The sequence below is a fragment of the Diuraphis noxia genome, unplaced genomic scaffold (genome assembly GCF_037042655.1).
Source record: "Diuraphis noxia isolate RWA-SAM2 unplaced genomic scaffold, SU_Dnox_SAM2 contig0005, whole genome shotgun sequence".
Classification (NCBI taxonomy): domain Eukaryota; kingdom Metazoa; phylum Arthropoda; class Insecta; order Hemiptera; family Aphididae; genus Diuraphis; species Diuraphis noxia.
In genome coordinates this window covers 32,271,589-32,289,908 of record NW_028301715.1, presented here as the reverse complement: position 1 = coordinate 32,289,908, position 18,320 = coordinate 32,271,589, and the positions used below count along the sequence as shown (strand labels likewise).

General features: G+C 26.1%; 1 long non-coding RNA gene across 1 annotated transcript in view; it reads left to right on the top strand.

Annotated features, from left to right (window-relative positions):
- Window positions 1-459: 459 nt before the first annotated feature.
- LOC149055199 (uncharacterized) overlaps window positions 460-18,320 on the top strand; it is a 107,584-nt gene continuing 89,723 nt past the window's right edge. The window contains exons 1-3 of the long non-coding RNA XR_016191857.1: window positions 460-553; window positions 1,398-1,495; window positions 2,934-3,049. This is a non-coding gene — a long non-coding RNA (uncharacterized LOC149055199). The remainder of the gene's footprint in view (window positions 554-1,397; window positions 1,496-2,933; window positions 3,050-18,320) is intronic.

Here is an 18,320-nt window from a genome sequence, read left to right as displayed (position 1 = left end):
TTCGACAACATATGTAAAAATCACGAAAATTCGCAAATTATTTCAAACTAGAAATTCATAAAAATTTTTCTTTTTAAATGTAAGATTTGAAAATTTTTTCATAACCTATAATATATCCTAGACAGATAAACCGTCTTCGCTCAGAATCGTTTTTTGTATACAATGATATAATATCATTGGATTCAAATTTAATTCCATCCATTACAGTAACCCACTTGTAACCTACTGTACAGCAGAGCGACATACACGACTTACCCGCTTTTTTTTTTTTTATTGAGCATATTTTTTTTATTTTTTTTATTTTTTTATGGTATCGAGGACCGGAGAAGGAACTATGTTGCCAATACTTCTCCTCCAACCCCCATCGTTTATTGAATAATCAATACAAAACCTTATTAACAGTGGTGGGCCAGTCTCCCACTCACTACTATCACATTATATACATCATATTTTTATATTGTATTATTGAGCATATTCACATTGACAACAAAGGCCATTAGTTACACTTGTTTACAATAATGATATAATATAATATGTAGGTACTGATACAATGGTAAGTTATTTAATTAGGATAAAACATTTTTTTTTTATATAAGATTGAACAATTTTGTTTTTCTTAAAAAATGAATTATGTCTAGGTTTTTTTCATGAATAGGTTATTTTATATTTTACGTAGGTACCTAATTCAATAATTTATTACAATTGCATTTATTATTCATTTTCTAAAAAAAACACAATATAATATCAATAATTCATAAATGATAAATTGGAATAATATTTTTAAATTATCGAAGTAAAATAAATAAACATTAATACAAGTAATTATAATTAATCTTTACGTTATTAAAATAAAAACGAACCGGTAGGTATCCGAGTTCAAGTAGTTAACTTGTTGTGGTTAGTGAACTAGTGAAGAAATAATAAGATCTTAAATAAAATATTTAAAACATAAATTAACAATTAACACATTATAACTAAATTAAACATTAATCGGATTATTTTAGATATATAATACCTGTACTGCATAAAAGAAGCATGATCGTAATCAATAATCAAACAAAAATAGGCTAAGAAAAATAATATATTATATTATAATTTAAATTTAAAATTACAAATATTTTTTGGTTATTTTTATATCACATTTAATTATTTAAATGAAATTATTCATAAACGTGAACCTCCTTGGTAAAATAAGTTTTATTGAAATATTATATATCCTTGGATTTATCCTATTAGTGTAACATAATATAATCTGTGGCAATTGTCTTTTCAGAATCAAAAGTGGCAGTCGATTAAAGATTCTAAAATTATAATTTCAATGAGCACTAGAGCAAACATGAACTAAAAATATTCTGTATTCCGTATAATTTTAATTTCATAATTAATAATATTTTCAGACTTCAATTAAGTATCTGATGCGTTCTTACGTCGGTATCGGAGTGAACCTACACGTCTCGGATTTCACCAAAATCCCGAAAAAGAGTTGATGTTTGAGGTAAGTTTATTTTCATATTCTTTTGAGGCTTGAATCTTATGTTAGGCTTTAAATAAATATTTAACGTCACAAAAATTTATTCCCAAGTTCCAAGTATCGTTGACGCATATTTTATTTCTAAGCGCGAAATCAAGAAATACACGAGATCGAATAATATAAACGCGCTGCGTCGTTTTTCAGGTTGCCAGACGTATAATAATTATAATTTTATAATTATAACCTAGGTATTTGTTTCTAATCGATATTTTTCAATTTTTGTTTAGTTAGTTAATTGTAATATTCGCTTTAACGGATAACTCCAGTCTCCAAAACTCATAGGGAGCAATTTTAATTCGTAAATGGTAATTTGTTTAAAATCCAACGTTAGAAATCAGGAATTTAGAATAAAATATATTTTATTTCGATAAATTATGTATATTATAGATATTTATAGTTATTTATAACCTTTATTCTTTATCTTATATCTAATATCATAGGTACTTAATAAATTATTACATTGCAGGTACACCTATAAAGCCCTATGACCTAAAGGCTAAAAGAATTGATCACTCAGTAGTGAACTAAGCGGTTATGAAAAATGTATTATAACTTAGTTATCTTACATATAATAAATATGTGTTGAAATAGTGTATCTACCTAATACATACACACAGGAGTTATTATTTTCTTCAAACTTGTACAGTTATTATTTTTTATGAAGTTGCGTAAGGTTAGGTAGGTAAATAAGTAATAACCAAACTCTAATTTATTGCAATCGAATTTTTATTCATTTTCCAAAACTCAATCTTTCAAAAATTATTATAGAATAATAATTATAATATTCATGAATTCTTGAAATAAAATAAATAAACAAACTATAATACACAATAATAATTAAAGTTTGTATAAAAAATTATTAAAATAAAAATGAATCGGTACTAGAGTTTTAGTAGCCATACAGTAGGTATAATGTTTTTATAGCCATATAAAATTAATAAGTTCTTGAATAAAAAATTAACAAAACACATATAATAACATTAAACGGATTGTTTAGCTATATATATAACGATTCTGAACGGAAATGATTTGTCAGTCTAGGATATATTATATTTAAATATTGTCATATATTCTATACTTTATATTATCATAGATATACCTACATATACCTGATTTGAGGATAAATCGTTATCGTTACGCTATTTCGTAAAAATTTAAAATTCAAACGCACTTAAAATGTTTACTTTTGACCTCTATAATGCACCAAGGATATTCACTTTTACATCGGAAACCACCCTCAAAGTTAGAAATTGAAGCATTATTTTGAATAGTTATGCTGTACACAGACACAAAAAAAAAACACACACACACATCATTGTAAAATCAATATACATTCATCACATCGTTCAGAATCTAAAATGAATAGGTCAGAATATTGTTGAATATTTTATTGAAATTTCAGAGATGGTATTCGTCAGTGAAGATTTGCCAACAAAATATCATATTCGTTGTGAAGCCTGTGTGAAATGTATTAACAATGTTTCGAAGATGAAGTTCTATAGTAGATTCAGATATTGGGTAAGTGATTTTCTATTTTTCAGTAGGTTTATTTTTATTTTATTAATTTATTAATTGATCAGGGGATAGATTACTTGCAATTTTTAAATTATTCATTTCTAACCACTGGTATAACACTATTCAAGTTATCAATAAAATCGTGATAAAAATTAGGAAATTGATCAGGTATAATAATTAAAATTTTTTTTTTTAATATTTTCCTCAATGATATTTAAATATTTTTCCAATTATCAGGTACGATGACCTGTAGGTACTATAGGGACTGGGAGTGTGAGAGTGGGGGCATAGAAGGATAAAGAGATAGGGGGGGGGGAGAGAGAGAGAGAGAGAGTGAGAGAGAGAGAGAGAGAGAGAGTGTGAGATAGTGTGAGGTAAGGTTAGATTAGGTTAGGTAGGGCAGGGTAGGTACTATAGTGACTTGTAAAGAGAGGGCTAGAGAAGGATAGTGTGAGAGGAAGTGAGCGAGGTAGATAGGATGAAGGAAAAGGAGATAAAGTGAATGAGAGGGTGCAAGTGTGAGAAAAACGGGTAGAGGGGGAATGTAAGATGAATGAGTGTGAGAGAGATTGGTGAGGGGGATGATGTGAAAGTGATAGGGTGAGAGAGAGGTAGTGTCAAAGGGAGATGATAAGGTTAGGTGGGGGAACAGAACAAAAAGCGAGAGAGAATTGTGAGAGGTTGTGAGAGACATTGTGATAGGTGAAGGGGAGGGCGTGATAGGGATAGGAAGAAAGAGGGGTAATGGCAGAGAGAGAGGATTAGGTTAGGTGGGGGGAAGGGGGATAGTTAGGTAGAATAGTTATGTTAACAATTCTGAATATGTAGGAAAGGATCTTAAATTGCAAAGGTCACTCGACCCTTTGAGTGATACTACCAGGTTAGGTAAGGTTTACAACCTTCGACTTATGGGATAGAATAAAAAGAGAAGGTTGGTTAGGCCGATTAAGAGGATGCCAGTGGAATTTTTTTTCTCCGACTCATGTGCAATATATCAAATTTTTTGTTCACAATAATCTTAATAATTTCTAAAATTAGAGAAAAATGAATGGTTAGATTTTTATCTAGGGCATATCATAGGCTTATTATACTTTAATTATTAAGTGAGTTATGAGTATTTTAAAGTATTCATAGCTCGCTTAAAATATAGCCTATAAGATGCTCTTAATAATAAGTATCTTAAAATTTTAAAAGAGGCCATTTCACTCTAATTTTAGAAATTATTATGATTATAGTGAACATAATATTTGCTATGTTGTGCGTGGGTCAGAGAGAAAATAAAGAAATGCACTGACATCCTCTTAAGTGTTATCAAGTCAAAAAAGCTCTTGATTGTTGATTGTTTACATTATTATAAGTCTTGTAAAAAGTATGACTTTGTCATTACATATTTTGTTAAAATCAATCAAATTAATATTATCTTTAAAATAACAAATTTCATTTTTATACATGAATATGCTATTTCGTTAAACATATTATAGTTAATAGTCTAATTATGAAAAGTTATAAGGCGCATGATTGGAAGTAAAAGTTATAATTAATAAAAAACTGTAGAGCTAGGACTATTATGTACTTATTAATAATTCATTAAATATACCCAGTTTAATATGCCTAAAAAAAATTACATTCTTTTATCACTTAATTAAATATTTTATGCATTTATCATATGTTTATATATATATATATATCGTATATCCCACAAAACAGGGTAGGTACACTTTATCACTCATTACCCTTTAATTATACCCTGTAATCAATCATAAATTCCTATATGACTTAAAATTCTTTTAACTCAAATATTTTAGAGGTATCCATACAACTTGGTTTTGTTGTTTTTGTGATTGGAGTAGACTTCCACTTTTTGCTTCCCATGAGTATTTTTTTTTTTGAAATTTTTTTTATTTAATTTGTGCCCTTTTTTACTATTTGTGGAATTTCATTCCTTATTTCAATTAGTTCCTTTAATAATTTTTATATGTTGTAAGGCTTGCTTAATTTGTATTTTTATAATATGATTATATTATATTATTATGTATGATTATATTATAATATGATTTTATTCTTCTAACATGAATGATGTTTTCAGTTTGTTTATTACCAAAGATTAATTTTACTTTATAATTTAATTCTGATATTTATTTATTATTTTTAAATTATTTTAAATTGGCCTCTGTATTTTTGTGCTAATTTAGGCGTTTTGCCTATTTGTGAAAATGGATATTTTATTAATTCTTGGTCACCTGGATTAAAGCTTACTATTCCGTGACTTTTGTCTAAATAATTTTTTTGATTAATTTGTGCCCTTTTTTACTATTTGTGGAATTTCATTCCTTATTTCGTTTAGTTCCTTTAATAATTTTTATATGTTATAAGGCATGCTTTTTCTGGTATTACTATAATATCTATTGGAAAATAAGGTTCAAAATCATGCATTAGGAAAAAAAAAATGCTATATTTGGTATAATATGGTGTGCATTGTTGATGATATAATATGTTATTTATTATGACATATTGTCGTGATTTCCTTAATATGTTTTTATTTATATTTTCTTTGAGTTCATTAATAGCTTTTGTTGTAAATGCTAAATTGATCTTTGGAATTTGATGGATTTATGTCGTACATTCGTACCTAATTAAATGATTTGTCAATTCCAATGTTTTTATAGTTTATATTTATGTTATTGTTTTATAGCCCGCCTGATACTCTGTTTTCTTTACCATTTTTGTGTGATATATCAAAGGTGAAATCTTATAGTTCCCTATTATTTTTGAAAAAGAAACATTTGTTTGATATTATTGAAAAATTCATTTTGCCCATGATTATGAACAATTATGTTAAGTAAACTTTGTTGTTTGTTTCAGTTATTTGATCATTGTTGTTATCTCTGGACCTTTATTTTTTTATCCTTATTTTTTTTCTTTTGTATTTAAATCAGAATCATTTGTTAAAAGTCGGCTATGAATTATATTCCCGATAATCTGCTATGGATTATGTTTTTTTTATTATTAGTCATCGTTTGGACTCTAATTTTAATTTTACTTAAATCTAAACATCTCTGTGTTTAATTATTTTATAAAAAATTTACTAATCATCTTTGGATTATATTTTATTTATTATTAGTCATCATTTGGACTATAATATAGTTATAATATATTTTTATTTTATTTGAATCTAAACATCTCTATGTTTAATTCTTTTATTAAAATTGTATTAATCTTCTTTGGATTATATTTTATTTATTATTAGTCATCATTTGGACTATAATATAGTTATAATATATTTTTATTTTATTTGAATCTAAACATCTCTGTGTTTAATTCTTTTATAAAAAATATGTTAATATTTGGATTATATTTTATTTATTATTAGTCATCATTTGGACTATATTATAGTTATAATATATTTTTATTTTATTTGAATCTAAACATCTCTGTGTTTAATTCTTTAATAAAAAATATGTTAATATTTGGATTATATTTTATTTATTATTAGTCATCATTTGGACTATATTATACCTAGTTATAATATATTTTTATTTTATTTGAATCTAAACATCTCTGTGTTTAATTCATTTATAAAAAATATTTTAATTTTCTTTGGATTATATTTTATTTATTATTAGTCATCGTTTGGACTATAATTTTAATTTTATTTGAATCTTAACAACTATGACGTGTTTAATTAATTTATAAGAAATGTGTTAAACATTTCTGGATTATATTTTATTTATTATTAGTCATCTTTAGACTATAACTTTAATTTTATTTGAATCTAAACATCTCTATATATAATTCTTTTTAAAAAAAATGTGTTAATCTTCTTTGGATTATATTTTATTTATTATTATTCAATGCTTTGAATATAATTTTAATTTTATTTGATATTATATTAATATATTTATTTGATCTTTATTTATTATTCGTCATCATTTGGACTATAATATATTTTTGTTTTATTTGAATCTAAACATCTCTATATTTATATTCTTTTATTAAAATTGTATTAATCTTCTTTGGATTATATTTTATTTATTATTAGTCATCATTTGGACTATAATATAGTTATAATATATTTTTATTTTATTTGAATCTAAACATCTCTGTGTTTAATTAATTTATAAAAAATATTTTATTTTTTTTTGAATTATATTTTATTTATTATTAGTCATCATTTGGACTATAATATAGTTATAATATATTTTTATTTTATTTGAATCTAAACATCTCTGTGTTTAATTCATTTATAAAAAATATTTTATTTTCTTTGGATTATGTTTTATTTATTATTAGGCGTCGTTTGGACTATAATTTTAATTTTATTTGAATCTTAACAACTCAGTGTTTAAATCTTTTATATAAAATGTGTTAAAGATTTCTGGATTTTATTTTCTTCATTATTAATCATCGTTTGGACTATAATTTTAATTTTCTTTGAATCGTAATCACTTTGTATTTAATTCTTTTATAATAAATTTTCTAATCTTCTTTGGATTATATTTCATTTATTATTAGTCATCGTTTGTACTATAACATTAATTTTATTTAATTCTAAACATCTCTGTGTTTAATTCTTTAATATACAATGTATTAATCTTCTTTAGATTATATTTTATTTATTTTTAGTTATTGGATTATAATTTTAAATTGGTTTGAATCCTAACAACTCAGTGTTTAAATCTTTTGTAAAAAATGTGTTAAACATTTCTGGATTTTATTTTATTTAATATTAGTTATCGTTGGACTACAATTTTAATTTTATTTGAATCTAAACATCTCTGTGTTTAATTCTTTTATAAAAAATGTTTAAATTCTTCTTTGGAATATATTTTATTTATTTTATATGTCATAGTATGGACTATATATTTTAATTTTCTTTGAATCTTAACAACTGTGTGTAGTGTGTTTAATTATTTTATAAAAAATGTATTAATCTTCTTTGGATTATATTTTATTTATTATAAGTCATTATTTGGACTATATATTTTTATTTTATTTGAATTTAAACATCTCTGTGTTTAATTCTTTTATAAAAAATATGTTAATATTTGGATTATATTTTATTTATTATTAGTTATCATTTGGACTATGATATAGTTATAATATATTTTTATTTTATTTGAATCTAAACGTCTCTGTGCTTAATTCTTTTATATACAATGTATTAATCTTCTTTAGATTATATTTTATTTATTATTAGTCATTGGATTATAATTTTAAATTGATTTGAATGCTAACAACTCAGTGTTTAAATCTCTTGTAAAAAATGTGTTAAACATTTCTGGATTATATTTTATTTCTTATTATTCCACGTTTAGACTATAATTTTAAATTTATTTGAATCTTAACAACTCTGTGTTTAAAATATTCTTTTTAAAAATAATCTGATCAGGGTTATTTTAGTGAAATGTATATGTTCATTTAAATCTTTTATGAATAACAGTCACATTTTTTTGGACGCCACTTTGTGATGAATTAAATCCTTACATTTTAATAATATGTTAATTTGTAAGCTATAGTTTGATATTTTGATTGATAATAATCGAAAGGTTTTTGAATGTCGGTTTTCTTTATCCTACATTTTATTATTAATTAAAGCATATATTTTTTATGATTGAATAGGAACGTGAGTATAGATATATAAAATTCAGTTAATTTATGTTAAACCTGAGTCTGTGTTTCTTTATTAATTTGTCATTAATGATAATTTTGTTTTTGAAGTTGTATGAATATTGTATATTATATATGTTAATATAATTTCTTGCCTGTTCATAAGTGAATAAATTGGTTAAATATTTTTATTTAAATCTGATAAAAATTATAGTTATAATTGTTAAGTATAACGATGTTGATTACAAATTATGTTTTTTGATTACCTAAATAGTTTTTTTGTTAATAAAAATATAGTTGATTAAATCATTTTTTGTAGATGATTTAAATGGTGATTATTTATATTTTATTTATACTTCTTAGTTTTTTGATTTGATCTCCAGTAAATTTGGTTTTTTTTATAGTGTATAATGGCATTATTTATTTTGTAAATTATTGAAAATTAAATTTTTTTGTTTTGTAACCCGACATACTAGGTTGGTATGATCAGATGAGCCCTTCTTTGTATGAGAATTTCATGATATCCATAAATGATTTTTAAAATAGGGATTTGCATTTAAAAAGATAGAAGAAATAGATGAGTTAAAAGAATTTTAAGTGATATAGGAATTTATGATTGATTTGTCTAGTTTGAAGTCCAACAAACAGAATTGAAAGATATTTACAGGTTAATGAGCAATAAAGTGTACCCTGTTATTTGAGACACATGATATATTGTATAAATTAAAAAAAAAAATTAAAAAGCTAGTAAAAATTTCATTTTTCTTTCATTTAATATAATTTTATTTTGATCCATAAAAATATTACCTAAGTGCTTGAATTTCGATAAACTATCAAAAGATGCACTAAAAACATTTAGAATTTTATCACATAAGTTTTTAAATATGCTGTGTACTATTACTAACCTAGAAATAAGCATACAATAAAGCTTACAAAAAAGAAAAAATATATAAAATGCATAAAAAGTCTTTGCTCTAGAAAACATAAAATGTATTAAAATGAAAATTTGTAATAGTAATTTGTCCAGATAAAAGAAAAACAACTTTTGAAGGTGATTAAAAAAATTTAACTTATATTACTAGTTTTTTAAAATTAATTCAAATCTCTAATACTGGAAAGAAGAAATAAGATCTGGTGATAGTTCATTTTTCTGAGATCATTATTAAATTATTATTTTAGTTGAGTGTTGGAATCTATACTAGTGTTAATCGTACCTATACTTTTTCGACTAGTCTAATGGAATTTTTGAATTTAAGATTTTAGAAAAAAAAAAAAAAATGTTGTTGTTCACGAATGTATTTATTACCTAGGTATTCAATATTTTAAGTGACATACGTGTTGTTGTTATTATTAGCTATAAAAATAAAAAAACATTCTTGAAATTGATGAAAAATAGAAGAACAAGTACTAATTATCTAATATAATAGATATGGTTTCTATATTATGTTAAAAAAGTACATTTTGGACCTAAAGGTCAACACATCGACTGTCGTTGCTAGCTCCTGGATGGGCAACCACCTGGGTTCTTAGTGACGAATCCTCGTCATATTTACATGTGTTTAAAACCAAACAGTAAAATCAGGTTATGCAGTTGATATTTTGAAAAGAAAAAAATTGCCTCTGGCCTGGTATGTGCACACTAGTCGTATACTGTATTTTGGGGTATGGTGTGGCGCGGTGGTTTGCCGTGGTCAAACATCGCCTGGCGTCACTAGCTCCTGGATGGGTGACCACCTGGGTTCTTAGTGACGAATCCTTACCCCACAAACTCACGTGTTTCTAAACAAACACACGCAATATGGATATATAATTGCCGAAGGATTTGTTTAAAAAAAAGACGTATATTATGTAATAATAAAAATAATAAGAAACCAATTGTACATTGTTTAAGTCTATATGAGATATTATACTTCATACTATAACTTTTTAATAATAATAATAATTAACAATAAGTATGTAATTTGAGATATTTTAGATGATTAAATTTTCTTCTGGACAATTGGTCTTTGTCACAAAAAATGTACAGACACAGTGATGTAAAGATTACCAATCACACAGCAAAATGTTATGTTGAAATAATAAATAATAATAATTTATTGCAGAACAGATTGTGTACACTTTTTTTAGATCGTTTCATTTAAAAAATATTCAAAATCATAATTATTCAATTTCTGGTGTCTAGGGTCGTTTTTATTAGGTACCATATAAAAATAAAAATAAAATTACCATTATGGTATCACCCGACGTTTTTGGGCCCAGAAAAGCATGATAACTATAATTTTAGTGTGTTGGAAGGGGAAATAATTTAGATATTACACCAATATTGTAATAATATTACAAAAGTTGTTTTGCTTTAATGAGGATGCCGCACTCTCATTCTCTTCAACAGGACTTTTGTAAGTCGGAGACAATACAAACACATAAATCTTTGATAATTATTAGTTATTACTTGTACAATTTACATCCAATCATACTTGCGAGTTTAGATGACAATTTTAGATTAGGACTTGATAGAATGTACTATCACGTATAGTCAATTATGCACTCATCGCAGCCAGATACTCGTTGTCATAGTCCTAAAAATCTAGTAGGGAGAAAAATATTTCTAGAGGCTCAACATCTTAATAATAAGAGCTATTTCTAAGAGGTTAACAATCAAGAGAACAACTTGATAAGTAAACACTTAAAATCGGAAATCAACTAAGGATCTTTTTATTCAAAGTGTCCTAGTTAACCATCCGTTTGTCACGCGTTAACCAAATAGCATTTCTTTTTATACGATAATTTAGATCGATACTTATTAAACCCAGTGTCGTAGACAGCCTTCCCGAGGGGTATTGAGTGTATAGTACTGTATACACTTTTTCCCTCCCAAAATCCTAACCCTGGCTACGGCACTGCCTTCCCCGCGGACATGCAGATGGTTAATTAAGTCATTAGGAAGGTTTGTTTAGGTTAGGTACCTATCGACAATGGTAAGTTGAGCTCGAGTGATGATAGATGACTATCATCACTGGTCGTGACCTTTGCATAGATCTTTTCTTACTAACTAACAAGGTATTCGAAATTGTCAACATAACAATGAAAAATGTTTAAAAATTAATGAGGAAAATATTAATACTACATTCATATTAAAATATAATATTTTACTTATCTATTTATGAATAATATATATTTTTTTTTTAGCTTTTATAATTAATACTTAAAATATTATGTATATCTGATTAATATTGTCATAATTTGGATCACGGTTTTAAAGCCATACGAGTATTAGTGTTATACCAGTATTTGATATGACCTAGTGACAATCACAGTAAATAATGCGTCCTCTGATCATAATTTGTTTTTTCTTGAGAATACATAGAGCTGTATTCATTGTGTATTTTAAGACCAAAATTTTTTCAAACTTTTTTTTTTGAGCCTTTGAAATCATTTGCCTGTGGGCGCCAATACCCCCTTTCCATTTTTATTTTCAAAATATAGCTCATGTTTATTTTTGGAGTCACAATTTTCAAACTTTTTTAACCATAAAAATTTAATTTTATCATGATTTGATTATCCTTCATTCATTTTTCATTAGAATACATAGTGCAGACATCATTGTGTATTCTAAGACCATAATTTTTTCAAATTTTTTTTTTTGAGCCTTTGAAATCATTTGCCTGCGGGCGCCAATACCCCATTCCAATTTTATTTTCAAATTACAGCATTAGCTTATTTTTGTGGTCAGAATTTTTAAACTTTTGTAACCATGTGCAACTAAAAAATATAATTTTTTCATGATTTCATTAACCTCCATTTATTTGTCATTAGAATACATAGTGCAGACATCATTGTGTATGTTAAGAACATAATTTTTTCCAAATTTCTATTTTGATTCTTAAAAATAATTTTGCCTGCAGGCAACAATTCCCCCTTTCAAATTTTATTTTCAAAATATAGCTCATGTTTATTTTTGGGGTCACAATTTTCAAACTTTTTTAACCATGTGCAACTAAAAAATATGATTTTATCATGATTTAATTATCCTTCATTTATTTTTCTTGAGAAAACATAGTGCAGTTTCATTGTGTATTCTAAGACCATATTTTTTTCCAAATTTCTTTTTTGATTCTTAAAAATCATTTGCCTGCGGGCGCCAATACCCCCTTTCAAATTTTATTTTCAAAATATAGCTCATGTTTATTTTTGGGGTCACAATTTTCAAACTTTTTTAACCATGTGCAACTAAAAAATATGATTTTATCATGATTTAATTATCCTTCATTTATTTTTCTTGAGAAAACATAGTGCAGTTTCATTGTGTATTCTAAGACCAAAATTTTTTCGAATTTTTATTTGAGCCTTTGAAATCATTTGCCTGCGGGCCCCAATACCCCCTTTCAATTTTTTTTTTCAAAATATAGCTCATGATTATTTTTGTGTACACAATTTTTAAACTTTTTTAACCATGTGCACGAAAAATATAATTTTATCATGATTTGTTTATCCTTCAATTATTTTTCTCGAGAGCACAGAGTGCAGTCTTCATTGTGTATGTTAAGACCATAATTTTTTTTTTGATCCTTTAAAATCATTTGCCTGCGGGCGCCAATACCCCCTTTCAATTTTTATTTTCAAAATATAGCTCATGTTTATTTTTGTGTACATAATCTTTAAACTTTTTTAACAATGTGCAACTAAAAATATAATTTTATCATGATTTGATTATCCTTCATTCATTTTTCATTAGATTACATAGTGCAGACATCATTGTGTATTCTAAGACCAAAATATTTTCAAATTTTTTTTGTGAGCCTCTGAAATCATTTGCCTGCGGGCGCCAATACCCCCTTTCCATTTTTATTTTCAAAATATAGCTCATGTTTATTTTTGGGGTCACAATTTTCAAACATTAATAACCATAAAAATATAATTTTATCATGATTTGATTATCCTTCATTCATTTTTCATTAGATTACATAGTGCAGACATCATTGTGTATTCTAAGACCATAATTTTTTCAAATTTTTTTTTTTGATCCTTTGAAATCATTTGCCTGCGGGCGCCAATACCCCCTTTCCATTTTTATTTTCAAAATATAGCTCATGTTTATTTTTGTGTACACAATCTTTAAACTTTTTTAACCATGTGCAACTAAAAATATAATTTTATCATGATTTGATTATCCATCATTCATTTTTCATTAGAATACATAGTGCAGACATCATTGTGTATTCTATGACCATAATTTTTTCAAATTTTTTTTTTTGAGCCTTTGAAATCATTTGCCTGCGGGCGCCAATACCCCCTTTCCATTTTTATTTTCAAAATATAGCTCATGTTTATTTTTGTGGTCACAATTTTCAAACTTTTTTAACCATAAAAATATAATTTTATCATGATTTGATTATCCTTCATTCATTTTTCATTAGAATACATAGTGCAGACATCATTGTGTATTCTAAGACCATAATTTTTTTAAATTTTTTTTTTTGAGCCTTTGAAATCATTTGCCTGCCGGCGCCAATACCCCCTTTCCATTTTTATTTTCAAAATACAGCATTAGTTTATTTTTGATGTCACAATTTTTAATCTATTTTAACCATGTGCAACTAAAAAATATGATTTTATCATGATTTAATTATCCTTCATTTATTTTTCTTGAGAAAACATAGTGCAGTTTCATTGTGTATTCTAAGACCAAAATTTTTTCGAATTTTTATTTGAGCCTTTGAAATCATTTGCCTGCGGGCGCCAATACCCCCTTTCAATTTTTATTTTCAAAATATAGCTCATGATTATTTTTGTGTACACAATTTTTAAACTTTTTTAACCATGTGCACGAAAAATATAATTTTATCATGATTTGTATATCCTTCATTTATTTTTCTCGAGAGTACAGAGTGCAGTCTTCATTGTGTATGTTAAGACCATAATCTTTTTTTTGATCCTTTAAAATCATTTGCCTGCGGGCGCCAATACCCCCTTTCCATTTTTATTTTCACAATACAGCATTAGTTTATTTTTGATGCCACAATTTTTAATCTTTTTTAACCATGTGCAGCTAAAAATATAATTTTATCATGATTTAATTATACTTCATTCATTTTTCTTGAGAATACTTAGTGCAGTTTCATTGTTTATTCTAAGACCAAAATATTTTCAAATTTTTTTTGTGAGCCTCTGAAATCATTTGCCTGCGGGCGCCAATACCCCCTTTCCATTTTTATTTTCAAAATATAGCTCATGTTTATTTTTGGGGTCACAATTTTCAAACATTTTTAACCATAAAAATATAATTTTATCATGATTTGATTATCCTTCATTCATTTTTCATTAGAATACATAGTGCAGACATCATTGTGTATTCTAAGACCATAATTTTTTCAAATTTTTTTTTTTGAGCCTTTGAAATCATTTGCCTGTGGGCGCCAATACCCCCTTTCCATTTTTATTTTCAAAATATAGCTCATGTTTATTTTTGTGTACACAATTTTTAAACTTTTTTAACCATCTGCTACTAAAAATATGATTTTATCATGATTTAATTATCCTTCATTTATTTTTCTTGAGAAAACATAGTGCAGTTTCATTGTGTATTCTAAGACCATATTTTTTTCCAAATTTCTTTTTTGATTCTTAAAAATCATTTGCCCGCGGGCGCCAATACCCCCTTTCAAATTTTATTTTCAAAATATAGCTCATGTTTATTTTTGTGTACAGAATTATTAAACATTATTACCATTTTTCCACTAAAAAAAACAATAATTTTATCATGATTTAATTATCCTTCTTTTATTTTTCTTCAGAATACAGAGCTGTATTCATTGTGTATTTAAAGACCATATTTTTTTCCAAATTTCTTTTTTGATTCTTAAAAATCATTTGCCTGTGGGTGCCAATACCCCCTTTCAAATTTTATTTTCAAAATATAGCTCATGTTTATTTTTGTGTACAGAATTATTAAACATTATTACCATTTTTCCACTAAAAAAAACAAAATTATATCATGATTTAATTATCCTTCATATTTTATTTCATTAATTTTTCTTGAAAATACATAGTGCAGTCTTCATTGTGTACTCCAATATTAAAATTTTTTCCAAATTTTTTTTTTTTGATCCATAAAAGTCATTTGCCTGCGGGCCCCAATACCCCCTTTCCATTTTTATTTATGAAATATAGCTCCAGTGTATTTTTGTGTACACAATTTTTAATCTTTATTAGCCACTTGCCAATAAAAACAAAATTATATCATTATTTAATCATCCAAAATATTTTATTTTATTAATTTTTCTTGAGAATACATAGTAGCACACTATTTTAGTGACACACTCAACTGTGTAAAATGTTTGTCATCAAAAACCAGTGGTCGTAGGACGTAGACTAAAATATATTGAGTTTACAAAAATGAAATATTAAGTTTATGGTATTATACCTAAACGCATTGAATTGAATATCTACACTGCTCAACAACAGTTGTTGTCGTTGTTGATAATAGTGACTATTAATTTTATTACTTTATGATAAAAAATCTTATTCGATAAGAACTTTATTACAGTGTTTGGAAAGAACGTCGTTCATGAACGCATGTTCACACGTTCATGTTCATAGTTAGTGAACGATACGCGAACGTCGCTCATTTTTTTAAAATATAACGTGAACGTGAACGGCCTTGATATTTTTAATGAATTTGAACGATTTTTAAGATGCTCAATTTATTTAACATTTAATAAATATAATATGTTAATATGTTTATAATTTAGACACTTTAGAAAATGTATATGCTCTAAAGTCTAAATTGTTTTAATTTTTTGGTTGAGACCTATATGTTTATGGGTTTTTATAGTAACTGCTGGTTAACTATTTATAAACAAAAATTTATATGAACGCGATCATTTTTTCAAAGAACGTGAACGTGAACGCGTTCGTTTGAAAAAAAACATGAACGTGAACGTGAACGAGTTCCTTTTTTAAGGACTGAACGTGAACGTGAACGAATTAATTTTTTTAGTGAACGTTCCGAACTCTGCTTTATTAGCTATATATATTTTACTATAACATGTAGCTGGCCCACGGCTAGCGTTAGTCATTACTCATTCGTCGAGTCGAATGTGTTTCATGTGTTAAATTTGTGCAGTTTTCATTATTAGTGAGTGTTATTTTTATAGTAATTCATTTATTTTGCATGAGAGTACGAGTGCAGTCTTCATTGTGTATTCTAAGACCAACATTTTTTCAAATTTTTTTTTTTGAGCCTTTGAAATCATTTGCCTGCGGGCGCCAATACCCCATTCCAATTTTATTTTCAAAATACAGCATAAGTTTATTTTTGATGTCACAATCTTTAAACTTTTTTAACCATGTGCAACTAAAAATATAATTTTATCATGATTTGATTATCCTTCATTTATTTTTCTTGAGAGTACGAGTGCAGTCTTCATTGTGTATTCTAAGACCAAAATTTTTTCAAATTTTTTTTTTGAGCCTTTGAAATCATTTGCCTGCGGGCGCCAATACCCCCTTTCCATTTTTATTTTCAAAATACAGCATTAGTTTATTTTTGATGTCACAATTTTTAATCTTTTTTAACCATGTGCAACTAAAAAATATGATTTTATCATGATTTAATTATCCTTCATTTATTTTTCTTGAGAAAACATAGTGCAGTTTCATTGTGTATTCTAAGACCATAATTTTTTCAAATTTTTATTTTGAGCCTTTGAAATCATTTGCCTGCGGGCGCCAATACCCCCTTTCCATTTTTATTTTCAAAATACAGCATTAGTTTATTTTTGATGTCACAATTTTTAATCTTTTTTAACCATGTGCAACTAAAAAATATGATTTTATCATGATTTAATTATCCTTCATTTATTTTTCTTGAGAAAACATAGTGCAGTTTCATTGTGTATTCTAAGACCATAATTTTTTCAAATTTTTATTTTGAGCCTTTGAAATCATTTGCCTGCGGGCGCCAATACCCCCTTTCCATTTTTATTTTCAAAATACAGCATTAGTTTATTTTTGATGTCACAATTTTTAATCTTTTTTAACCATGTGCACGAAAAATATAATTTTATCATGATTTGTTTATCCTTCATTTATTTTTCTCGAGAGTACAGAGTGCAGTCTTCATTGTGTATGTTAAGACCATAATCTTTTTTTTGAGCCTTTGAAATCATTTGCCTGCGGGCGCCAATACCCCATTCCAATTTTATTTTCAAAATACAGCATTAGTTTATTTTTGATGTCACAATCTTTAAACTTTTTTAACCATGTGCAACTAAAAATATAATTTTATCATGATTTGATTATCCTTCATTTATTTTTCTTGAGAAAACATAGTGCAGTTTCATTGTGTATTCTAAGACCATAATTTTTTCAAATTTTTTTTTTGAGCCTTTGAAATCATTTGCCTGCGGGCGCCAATACCCAATTCCAATTTTATTTTCAAAATACAGCATTAGCTTATTTTTGTGGTCAGAATTTTTAAACTTTTTTAACCATGTACAACTAAAAAATATAATTTTATCATGATTTGATTATCCTTCATTCATTTTTCATTAGAATACATAGTGCAGACATCATTGTGTATTCTAAGACCATAATTTTTTCAAATTTTTTTTTTGAGCCTTTGAAATCATTTGCCTGCGGGCGCCAATACCCCCTTTCCATTTTTATT